Here is a 12803-nt window from a genome sequence, read left to right as displayed (position 1 = left end):
TATTTGACTAGAAGGTTCTTTGTCTTCTCTTAAGTAGTTTAAATCAGCTACACTATGCATTAACATACTAAAATATAACATGATACAATATAAAACAATATGATAAAATAAAATAAATATTTATTAAATGTTTGCCATATTCAGAACACTATGGGAGCAGAGAAACATATAAAGGTGAGATGAAAGAGAGAAGCTTGAGGCAGGATAAGATACCAAATCCATTAACTATCTCACAGAAATGGAAAGTCAGAAGACTTAAGTTGGATGCTTGCAGGAGTCTTAGGCAATTAGCTAGGTGATCATTGGCTAAACACTTAAAAAGTCTCTAAATAGCTTTCTCTTCACTTGTAGAATAGAAAGGGAAGAGATGATAATAGCTACAATTTGTAAATGTCAGGCTTATAAAATAATGAATTTCACCACTTTTTATTTCTACAGCAAACCTGTGAAGTAGGTATTATTATTACCCCTATTTCACAGATGAAGAAACTGAGGCACAAAAAAACTTAAGTGACATGCCCCGAGTCACACAGGGAGTACATCTGTAAGGATAGATCCAAACTCAGATTTTTTTCTGAATCTTAGTCTAGTTTATTGTGCAACTTTTCTGGGAATCAATTCTTGTACCACAAAGTAGTTGCTTACATGTGAACTACTATTTTTAATTAATTGTAACTTTTAAAAACAATTTGGAGACAGAAGAGACAGAAGAAGGCTTAAAATATCTTCTTTAATACATGTGAACATTTTGAGGAGGCAAATCATTTAAGTGCCCCTTATCTCAGATTCCTTATCTGTAAAATAGGGATAATAATATCTTTATCTTACTTCTCAAAGTTGTGAGACTCAAATGAAATAATGCATGTAAAACATATTCTAAATTTTAAATGTTTTTAAAATATCAGAAAGGCATTAGAAATTTACAAAAAAAGTTAATTTCATGAAAGAGGGTTATCATTGATTAGACAAAATCAGGGAAAAGTTTTGGAAGGAATCTTACTTGGTTTTTAAATGATTGAAAATCTCTTCATACGACTCTCTAAATATCTGCTATTCAATGACTAGAGAGGAAGATGACTGAGTCACTATGGCCAGAAGTGACAGGAATTTCATAATCACCAGCATGTGAGTTGGCATATATGATCAGCCAGAATTAGGAAAGGGCAGCTGTCTGTATCCTTGTTCAATCATACTTACACAGAGCTATTAGAAAAACTTTCTGCAGCTTCTCTAGTCAAAGGAGGGGAAATTCATTGATTTTAGTGTAATTGTTTCACTATTAAATATAAAACAGCAATTATTAAATGGACAACTAGGGATAGTAGTGGATGGAATACTAGGCCCAATAGCAGAAAGTCTCATCTTCCTTAGTTTAAATCCAGTGTCAGACACTTACTAGTTGTGTGACACTGAAAGAGTTACCTAACTCTACCTCCATTTACTCATCTGTAAAAATAATGTAGAGTAAGAAATGGCAAAGTACTCCAGTAATTTTTCCAAGAAAATCCTGAATGGATTCATAAAGAATTAGGCACTACTGAAAAATGACTTGACAATAATATCATTAAAGAGAAGCAATGTGATTCAGTGCATCAAATGAGATGAAGGGACAGAACAATTATTAATAAATACTGTGACTCCATAACTAAATTCCAGGCCCAAGTACTTTTGTCAATTTTAATTAACTTTTTTAAAGTATCAGGTTATGGTAGGTGAAATAAATTGCTATTCTATATTTTTTCCTCCCTCCCTTCCTTCCTTTCTTCTTTCCTTCCTTTCTTCTTTCTTTCCCTCCTTTCCTTTTCCCCTTCTCTCTTTTCCTCCCTCTTTCCCTCCCTTCCTCCTTCCCTTTTTCCATTCTTTTGTTCCTTCCTTCCTTCTTTACATTCTTTTTTTCTTTAGAAAATTTAAATTCTTTTTAAAAGCTATTTTATATATTAATTACATCTAAGATTTAAGAACATTTCCTCACGTCTCTCACAAGTATTGTGCTGCATAGCACAGACAGATGAAAATGAATCTGACACATAGTCTTTGAGGTCAGGATACCCCTTTAAAATTAAATATGGTCATTGTGCAAACAAAAGAGTTAATACTCTTATTAGCAGTTTGGGGTTGTATTCTGAGCTACAGGTGACAGAGTTGATTGAGAGTTAACTGTACTCTTGTTTTAAAAATTTTGTTCTTTTCTGTCAATGCAATTTTGTGTAAATTTTCATCATGCAAATATTGTGAAACTATTTAATGGCATAATTTTGCAACATGCATATATAGTACGTAATTTTAATATTTAATAGCTCTTTTTGAGGGGGATGGCATAGAGTAAAGAAAATTAGCCTTGAAGTGAATCAAATCATTTTGCATCTAAATTGGCAGTAACTTACTAAGTCTGGTGTATAGTGCTGCTCCTGGAGTCAAGAAAACTGGAGTTCAAATCCTGTTGTGTAACCCTGATCAGGTCAGTCTGTTTTATTCAATTTCTCCAGTTATAAAATGGGGATGATAACGTTTATCTTTTAGGGTTCTTATGAGGCAAATTAAATAATGTGTTGTTATTTATTTTAATAGCACAATACTTGGTATATAATAGGCATTATATAAATAGGTATTCGCCTCACAAACTAGAGAAGTTGCAGGAAAATTTCTACCTGATTGCAGTACTAAGGTGCATATGCATATGCAAAGCTGCCCTGATTCTGGCTGATTTTATGTATTTTTTTCAATGCTTGGGCACTTTAGTGATGATGATATAAGAATTGTTGACTCAATGGATCTTTTAAAGAGAGAATCCTTCTTTTGTTCCTTTACTTATTTTTAATATCCATTGTTTTATAAATTATGTTGGGAAAGGAAAATCAGAGCAAACAGGAAAAACCATGAGAGAGATTAAAAAATAAATTAAAAAAAGAAGTAGTTTACATTCAGTCTCCTTAGTTCTTTTTCTGGATGCAGATGGTATTTTCTGTCCAAACTCTATTGTGATTGCTTCAGATCCCTGAAGCACTGAAAAGAACCAAGTCTTTTGTAGTTGATCATCACACATTCTTGCTATTATTGTGTACAATGTATTCCTGATTCTGCTTGTTTTGCTCAGCATCTTTTCATATAAATCTTTCTAGTTCTTTCTAAAATCAGCTTGTTCATCATTTTTATAGAACAATAATATTCAATTACCTTCAAGTACAACTTGTTCAGCCATTCCCCAGTTTAAGAGCTTTGAGTCTTTTTCTAATTCTTTGCTACCACAAAAAGAGCTGCTACAAACATTTTTGCACATGTGGGTCCTTTTCCCTCCTTTAAGATTTCCTTGAGCTATAGATCCATCAGTGACATGTCAGGTCAAAGGATATGTACTGGGCATAGTTCAGATTGTTCTCTAGAATGGTTAAATCATTTCACAATTCCACCAACAATGTGTTTTCCCACATTTCCTCCAACATTTATCATATCCTTTCCTGTCATCTTAGCCAATATGAGAGGTATAAGGGAACACCTCAGCGTTGTTTTATTTTACATTTCTCTAATGAGTAGTGATTTAGAGCATTTTTCATATAACTATAAATGGCCTTAATTTCATCATTGGAAAATTATTTATTTATATCCTTTGACTATTTATCAATTGGGGAATGACTTGTATTCTTATAAATTTGACACAGTTCTTTATATATTGTAGAAATGAGACATTTATCAGAAATACTGGCTGTAAAGATTTTTCCCCATATTTGTACCTCCCTTTTAATGTTATTTCAGTTGGTGCAAAAACTTTTCAATTTAAGGTTATCAAAGTTGTCCATTTTGCTTTTCATAATGTTCTCTAGTTCTTCTTTGGTCATAAATTCCATCCTTTTCCAAAGTTCTGATAGGTAAATTTCCCCTTGTTCTCCTAATTTGTTTATGGTATTATCTTTATGCCCAAATCATGTACCCATTTTGAACTTATTTTGGTATGGGGTATGAGATGTAGATCTATGTGGAATTGTTGACATATTACTTTCCAGTTTTCCCAGCAATTTTTGTCAAATAATGACTTCTTATTCCAGAAGCTGTAGTTTGGGGGTTTATCAAATATTAGGTTGGTATAGCTCTTGTGTAGTATGTCATGTATGTTTTTTATCCAATACCAATGGTTTTCATGACTGCTACTTTATAATATAGTTTTAAGTTTGGTACTGCTAAATATATTTGTTTGTTTTTTTCATTAATTTTCTTGATATTTTTGATCTTTTGTTATTCCAGATGAATTTTTAAATTATTATTTCTAGTTCTATAAAATAATATTTTGGCAGTTTGATTGCTGTGACTTTACCAATTTAGGCAGAATTGTCATTTTTATTGTATTAGCTCGGCCTAGCCATGAACAATTTATATTTTTCTAATTCTTTAGATCTGATCTTATTTGTGTGAGAAGTACTTTATAATTGTGTTCATATAGTTTTTGGGTTTGTCTTGGCAGATAGACACCCAAGTATTTTAGTTTTCTATAGTAATTAAAATGGAATTTCTCTTTCTATCTCTTGCTGCTGGACTTTGTCAATAACACATGCTGATGATTTGTGTGGGTTTATTTTATATCCTGCAACTTTGCTAAAGTTGTGATTTTTTTCCAGGAGGTTTTTGGAAGATTTTCTAGGATTCTCTAAGTATATCATTATATCAATTGCAAAGAGTAATAGTTTTATTTCCTCTACCTATTCTACTTTCTTTTATTTTATTTTTCTTTTCTTCCTGTTAGGAGTGGGATTCCTTGTGTTACCTCAGGCACTCAGAAGTGGAATGAAGTGAGGCTTAGTTTGATTGATAGAGCCAGGGTTATTGAGATGGGGGCTCATTGGTCAGAGAGTTGAAATAGTGTTCATTGGTTTGTTGATCATGCCTTACTATTAAAGTCAACATTTCAAGTACAATCTTGATTAATAGTAGTGATAATGGGCATCCTTGCTTCACCCCTGATCTTATTGGGAATGTGTCCTGCTTCTCTCTTTACAGATAATGCTTCCTGTAGGTTTTAGGTAGATACTGCTTATTATTTTATCCCTATTCTTTCCAGTTTTTTTTTTTAATAAGAATGCATGTTATAGTTTGTCAAAAAATTTTTCTGCATCTATTGAGATTATCATATGCTTGCTGTTGTTTTTGTTATTAATGTGGTAATAGTTTTCATGATATTGAAGCATTCTTGCATTCCTGGTATAAATCTCAATTGGTCATAGTGCAGGTAAGTTACTGTAATCTCTTTGCTAATGTTTTATTTAAAATTTTTGTATCAATATTCATTAAGGTGATTGGTCTGTAATTTTCTATATTTGTTTTGGTCCTTTCTGGTTTAGGTATCAGTGCCATATTTCTGTCAAGAAATAATTTAGCAGGATTCCTTCTTAACATGTTTTTCCAAATAGTTTACATAGAATTGGAATTAGTTGTTCTTTAAATGTTCTGTAAAATTCCCTTGTAAATTCATGTGGTTCTAGAGATTTTCTCTTAGGGAACTGATTAAAAGCTTGTTCAATTTCTTTTTTCTAAAATGGGCTTATTGAAGTAATTTATTTCCTTCTTTGTAAATCTCTACAATTTATATTTTTTGTAAATTTTCATGCATTTTGGTTAGATTTTCAGATTTGTTGCCATAAGTTGGCCAAATAGCTTCTAATTATTGCTTTAATTTCTTTTTCATTGGTAGTAAGTTCACTCTTTTCATTTTTGATGCTGGTGATTTGTTTTTTTTTTTTGTTTGTTTGTTTTTTCTTTCCTTTTCTCAATCAATTTAACCAAAGGGTTATCTATTTTGTTAGTTTTTTTTTTCATAAAAGCAATTTTTAGTTTTTTCAATAAATATAGTAATTTTCTTAGTTTCAATTTTATTAATTTCTCTACATAAGATACACATGTCACAATAATTAAGGCCTATAGAAATCTAGTATTTGATAAACCCTCAAGCTCCAGCTTCTGGAATAAGAAGTCGCTATTTGACAAAAGCTGCTGGGAAAACTGGAAAATACTATGTCAGCAACTAGGCATAGACATATCTAGACATATCACATATCTCATATTAAAATAAGGCCAAAATGGATACATGATTTGGGAATAAATAATGATATCAAAAACAAATTAGGAAAACAAGGGATAATTTACTTATCAGATCTTTGGAGAAGGGAGAAATTTATGAACAAAGAAGAACTAGAGAACATTATGATAGGCAATATGGGTAACTTTGATTACATTAAATTAAAGTTTTTCCACAAACAAAACCAATAGAAACAAGATTAAAAGAGAAGTACAAATCTGGGGAAAAAATCTTTACAGCCAGTATTTCTGATAAAGATCTCATTTCTAAAATATATAAAGAACTGTGTCAAATTTATAGGAATATGCATCATTCTCCAATTGATAAATGGTCAAAGGATATGAACAGACAATTTTCTGGTGATGAAATTAAAGCCATTTATAGTTATATGAAAAGATGCTCTAAATCACTATTCATTAGAGAAATGTAAAATAAACAACTCTGAGGTACTCCCTTATACCTCTCAGATTGGCTAAGATGACAGGGAAGGATAATGATAAATGTTGGAGGAAATGTGGGAAAATTGGGACATTAATGCTTTGTTGGTGGAGTTGTGAAATGATCCAACCATTCTGGAGAGCAATCTGAAACTATGCCCAAAGATGTATAAAATCATGCATACCCTTTGACCTAGCAGTGCTATTACTGGCTCTGTATCTCAAGGAAATCATAAGGGGAGACTCCTCCTTAATCAGTCTCTTCCTTTCTCCTTTTGGCTGCATAGTAAACCACATGAACTGATCACTTGAGAGGTAGGGGGGTTGGGCTTGTGCTCTTCCCCAAATCTAATAGTTGGGCACTCTTTCCATATGACATATGGCAAATAAAACAAAGAGATTCAATCAATATGTCTTTTATGCTTTATTTTCCCTTTCTTGTGTAGTAGAGATGTGTCCATCTCTACACATACAGGCTTGGAAATGACCTTCTGAATTACAGACATTTCAAGATACTGGGTCTATTGATTAAAATGAACTATTAATAGCAAACTCCTAACATCAGAAAGACACACACACACACACAGAGAGAGAGAGAGAGAGAGAGAGAGAGAGAGAGAGAGAGAGAGAGAGAGAGAGAGAGAGAGAGAGAGAGAGAGAGAGAGAGAGAGAGAGAGAGAGAGAGAGAGAGAGAGAGAGAGAGAGAGAGAGAGAGAGAGAGAGAGAGAGAGAGAGAGAGAGAGAGAGAGAGAGAGAGAGAGAGAGAGAGAGAGAGAGAGAGAGAGAGAGAGAGAGAGAGAGAGAGAGAGAGAGAGAGAGAGAGAGAGAGAGAGAGAGAGAGAGAGAGAGAGAGAGAGAGAGAGAGAGAGAGAGAGAGAGAGAGAGAGAGAGAGAGAGAGAGAGAGAGAGAGAGAGAGAGAGAGAGAGAGAGAGAGAGAGAGAGAGAGAGAGAGAGAGAGAGAGAGAGAGAGAGAGAGAGAGAGAGAGAGAGAGAGAGAGAGAGAGAGAGAGAGAGAGAGAGAGAGAGAGAGAGAGAGAGAGAGAGAGAGAGAGAGAGAGAGAGAGAGAGAGAGAGAGAGAGAGAGAGAGAGAGAGAGAGAGAGAGAGAGAGAGAGAGAGAGAGAGAGAGAGAGAGAGAGAGAGAGAGAGAGAGAGAGAGAGAGAGAGAGAGAGAGAGAGAGAGAGAGAGAGAGAGAGAGAGAGAGAGAGAGAGAGAGAGAGAGAGAGAGAGAGAGAGAGAGAGAGAGAGAGAGAGAGAGAGAGAGAGAGAGAGAGAGAGAGAGAGAGAGAGAGAGAGAGAGAGAGAGAGAGAGAGAGAGAGAGAGAGAGAGAGAGAGAGAGAGAGAGAGAGAGAGAGAGAGAGAGAGAGAGAGAGAGAGAGAGAGAGAGAGAGAGAGAGAGAGAGAGAGAGAGAGAGAGAGAGAGAGAGAGAGAGAGAGAGAGAGAGAGAGAGAGAGAGAGAGAGAGAGAGAGAGAGAGAGAGAGAGAGAGAGAGAGAGAGAGAGAGAGAGAGAGAGAGAGAGAGAGAGAGAGAGAGAGAGAGAGAGAGAGAGAGAGAGAGAGAGAGAGAGAGAGAGAGAGAGAGAGAGAGAGAGAGAGAGAGAGAGAGAGAGAGAGAGAGAGAGAGAGAGAGAGAGAGAGAGAGAGAGAGAGAGAGAGAGAGAGAGAGAGAGAGAGAGAGAGAGAGAGAGAGAGAGAGAGAGAGAGAGAGAGAGAGAGAGAGAGAGAGAGAGAGAGAGAGAGAGAGAGAGAGAGAGAGAGAGAGAGAGAGAGAGAGAGAGAGAGAGAGAGAGAGAGAGAGAGAGAGAGAGAGAGAGAGAGATTTTACAAAGTTTTAGCTATATGGGTAAAAGTAGCAAAGAATTGGAGGGGACTGTCTGTAGTATATACTTTGTCACTAAGAAGTAAAGATTAAGGAGAAAAGAAGGTAGGCAGAGTAAGAATAGTGGCTGGAGAAAGTGTGAAAGAGTAGAAGAATAGAGGAATTGGAACTAATATTAAAAATTATTAAATTAAAATAAAACTAAAAATTAAAAATTAAAATAGTTGAAAAAATAGACAGAATAAGAGATAATTATCATATAAATGAAATTTTACAATCCTTGATCATGGAATTAGAATACTTTTCAAGATAGCAAAATCAAGGGAGTCATCATTTCCACATGTAACTGAAGGAAAAAAGAAATCATAGGAATTAAAATTTTAAAAAAGAAGAGAAGCTATTTGAATATATACTCACAATAGATTTCTGCACCAATATAAATGCATATAAATAAATTATATATGGTCAAAATATTCATAGACTCAGAGACATCTTAGAGATCATACAGAAATGGGTGGGAAATTATGTCCTGAAAGTGACTTGTCTGAGTTCTCATAGACAGTAATTGGCAAAACTAAGATCCCAATATGGGATCTATGACTCCAAATACAATACTTTCCCCACAGTATTATGTTGTTAAATCTTTGTTTATCTGTCTTTCCTTCATAATTCACTTGAATTTATTGTAGTCATTTAAGGTATTTGATTTTTATACTAACACATACTAACTATATATATATATATATATATATATATATATATATATATATATATATATGCTAACTCTTGATTATAACCTACCTTTGTCTCTACTGCCAAAGGATTATAATTCAAACCCAAGAACAGTATTTTAATAGATTAGTCCAAAATTAAAATATGTTTAATCAACTTAATAGATTGGTTCATTCTATTCAATCTGTCATAACTAATTGTCTTGGCCAACTTATAAAAGCTTTAGGCAGTTCAAGGCATGGTTGAAATAGAAAGAATGTGTGCTTGTATTAACCATAATTGATCTGATATGCAGACTTAGAGAAAAAAAATAAACACAATGGATAGAATAACACATAAGTTCTCCCTCCCCCAATTCTTATTCCAAGTACAAGGTCAAATTCCATATCCAGGATTCAGCTACACACTACAAACTTATCTCTCAAATTCCATTTCTTTTATCTGTTAAAATCTGCTGATCCGATGAAAATGAATTTAATGCCCAAGACTATAAGGATACGTACAGGCACTTTGAGACACTGAGGATTATGAATCTTGAGTGAAGACTTGTTGGACTAGAAAGGGTTTATTTAGAAAAACTGTCTGGAATGTTTAATAGAGCTCCATCTGATCTACTGAGATGACTATATTTATCAATGTGTATATTGAATTGTGGACATCAGGTAGTTATGTTGTGCATTAGAACTTAGAATTACAGTTGTGTTATGGAATTTTCTTTATTTTAGTTGAGACATTTGGGCAAAGTAGATGAGGGAATATCCAAATATTAGGAGCAATAAGTTGTTTTATGGATATATATATATATATATATATATATATATATATATATATATATATATATATATATATATATATATATATATATATATATATATAAACTTATTGCTCCTAATATATTTTCAAAGGAAGTTGATATTTATAGTATTAAAACATGAAACAATTTGTAGCGTTGCTGAATATGTATTTTTATCTTGTCTCTCTGGATATTCTGGTACCGTACTCAAGGATATTATCTTCTGGTAAGTCAGTTCATATTCCTTCACTTTTAAGAATTATTGTAGTAATTAACAGAAAATACATCCTTCTGTATAACTATCCCATAGAATTGGATACTTCCCACTCCTCAGATTCATTAAGTTTCCACAAATTCTAGAAATCTCTATCTTTGGATCATTATTCAATTACCTTAACTCAGAAAGAAACACAAAACTAAAGAATCAGCCAGAGTCCAAAGGTCCAGTCTTAATCTTGTGTGAGTGTATGTGTGTGACAAAGGGAGAAAGAGAGAGAGAGAGAGAGAGAGAGAGAGAGAGAGAGAGAGAGAGAGAGAGAGAGAGAGAGAGAGAGAGAGAGAGAGAGAGAGAGAGAGAGAGAGAGAGAGACAGATAGAGAAATAGAGAGAAAGAAGAAGAAGAAGAAGAAGAAGAAGAAGAAGAAGAAGAAGAAGAAGAAGAAGAAGAAGAAGAAGAAGAAGAAGAAGTAGTAAGAGGAAAAGGAAGAGGAGGAGAAGAAGGAGGGTTCAAAACCCTAGCCTAAAAGAGTACAGTAGAAATGGACTCTGGGAGGTGGAGGTCATCCAGAAATGAGGTGAAACTGTAACAATGCTTTGTCAGCAGTCTCAAAAACTGTTTTATGTTTGGATGAAGTTTAAATCTTAACCTTCTTATAGTACAAAGGTTTAATTTGTTTAATTTAAATCTTTCTATCATGCATTTCTGATTATTTAGCATTTCTTTTGTTTGCTGGAAATAAATAGTTGTCCTATATTTCATTCTTATTGGAGAATCTTTCTAATTCCCCTCCTCTTTTGTAGAAAACCCTAGTAATAAGCCAACATAAACCTTAAGTAAACATAAATCTTAAGTAATTTTCTCCGGGATGCCAGAGTGGTGATATAATAAGCTAAATGGTATAAAAAAGAGTGAGTATAGCCTTCTTTTTAGAAACTATGCTTTTCTCTGATCATGTGGACAAATCAAGAGTAGAGTCAGTTTCTTATTGTTACATATACATTAGTGGAGAAAATTTAGAAGAGTTGTTGGCAAGTGGGATAAAAAACAATTAAGCAATAATAAAAGCATTACCTTCTTTCAGTGAAGACTCAATTGAGATTAGACTACATAAATTTTTAGTGAATCTAATTATTAAGATTCCATTAATTCTGCTCCATTTAGCAGACTGTAACTAGGAATAAGGAGATAGATTGGGGGAATAGTAAAATGATAGAGTTTTACAAAGTTTTAGCTATATGGGTAAAAGTAGCAAAGAATTGGAGGGGACTGTCTGTAGTATATACTTTGTCACTAAGAAGTAAAGATTAAGGAGAAAAGAAGGTAGGCAGAGTAAGAATAGTGGCTGGAGAAAGTGTGAAAGAGTAGAAGAATAGAGGAATTGGAACTAATATTAAAAATTATTAAATTAAAATAAAACTAAAAATTAAAAATTAAAATAGTTGAAAAAATAGACAGAATAAGAGATAATTATCATATAAATGAAATTTTACAGTCCTTGATCATGGAATTAGAATACTTTTCAAGATAGCAAAATCAAGGGAGTCATCATTTCCACATGTAACTGAAGGAAAAAAGAAATCATAGGAATTAAAATTTTAAAAAAGAAGAGAAGCTATTTGAATATATACTCACAATAGATTTCTGCACCAATATAAATGCATATAAATAAATTATATATGGTCAAAATATTCATAGACTCAGAGACATCTTAGAGATCATACAGAAATGGGTGGGAAATTATGTCCTGAAAGTGACTTGTCTGAGTTCTCATAGACAGTAATTGGCAAAACTAAGATCCCAATATGGGATCTATGACTCCAAATACAATACTTTCCCCACAGTATTATGTTGTTAAATCTTTGGGTGTAGCTGCTTATGCCCATCATTTATCAATTGAAGTTCAGGTCTCTTTGTCAAAGAAATCCACTTCCATCAAAATATGTCCTCATACAATATCGTTGTCGAAGTGTATAATGATCTCCTGGTTCTGCTCATTTCACTTAGCATCAGTTCATGTAAGTCTCGCCAGTCCTCTCTGTATTCATCCTACTGGTCATTTCTTACAGAACAATAATATTCTATAACATTCATATACCACAATTTACCCAGCCATTCTCCAATTGATGGGCATCCATTCATTTTCCAGTTTCTAGCCACTACAAATAGGGCTGCTACAAACATTTTGGCACATACAGGTCCCTTTCCCTTCTTTAGTATTTCTTTGGGATATAAGCCCAATAGAAACACTGCTGGATCAAAGGGTATGCACAATTTGATAACTTTTGGGGCATAATTCCAGATTGCTCTCCAGAATGGTTGGATTCGTTCACAACTCCACCAACAATGCATTAGTGTCCCAGTTTTCCCGCATCCCCTCCAACATTCATCATTATTTTTTCCTGTCATCTTAGCCAATCTGACAGGTGTGTAGTGGTATCTCAGAGTTGTCTTAATTTGCATTTCTCTGATCAATAATGATTTGGAACACTCTTTCATATGAGTGGTAATAGTTTCAATTTCATCCTCTGAAAATTGTCTGTTCATATCCTTTGACCATTTATCAATTGGAGAATGGCTTGATTTCTTATAAATTTGAGTCAGTTCTCTATATATTTTAGAAATGAGGCCTTTATCAGAACCTTTAACTGTGAAGATGTTTTCCCAGTTTGTTGCTTCCCTTCTAATCTTGTTTGCATTAGTTTTGTTTGTACAAAGGCTTTTTAATTTGATGTAATCAA

Source organism: Antechinus flavipes, chromosome 5 (genome assembly GCF_016432865.1).
Source record: "Antechinus flavipes isolate AdamAnt ecotype Samford, QLD, Australia chromosome 5, AdamAnt_v2, whole genome shotgun sequence".
NCBI lineage: Eukaryota > Metazoa > Chordata > Mammalia > Dasyuromorphia > Dasyuridae > Antechinus > Antechinus flavipes.
The sequence above is the reverse complement of the archived record's forward strand: the minus strand, read 5'-3'. Positions refer to the sequence as shown.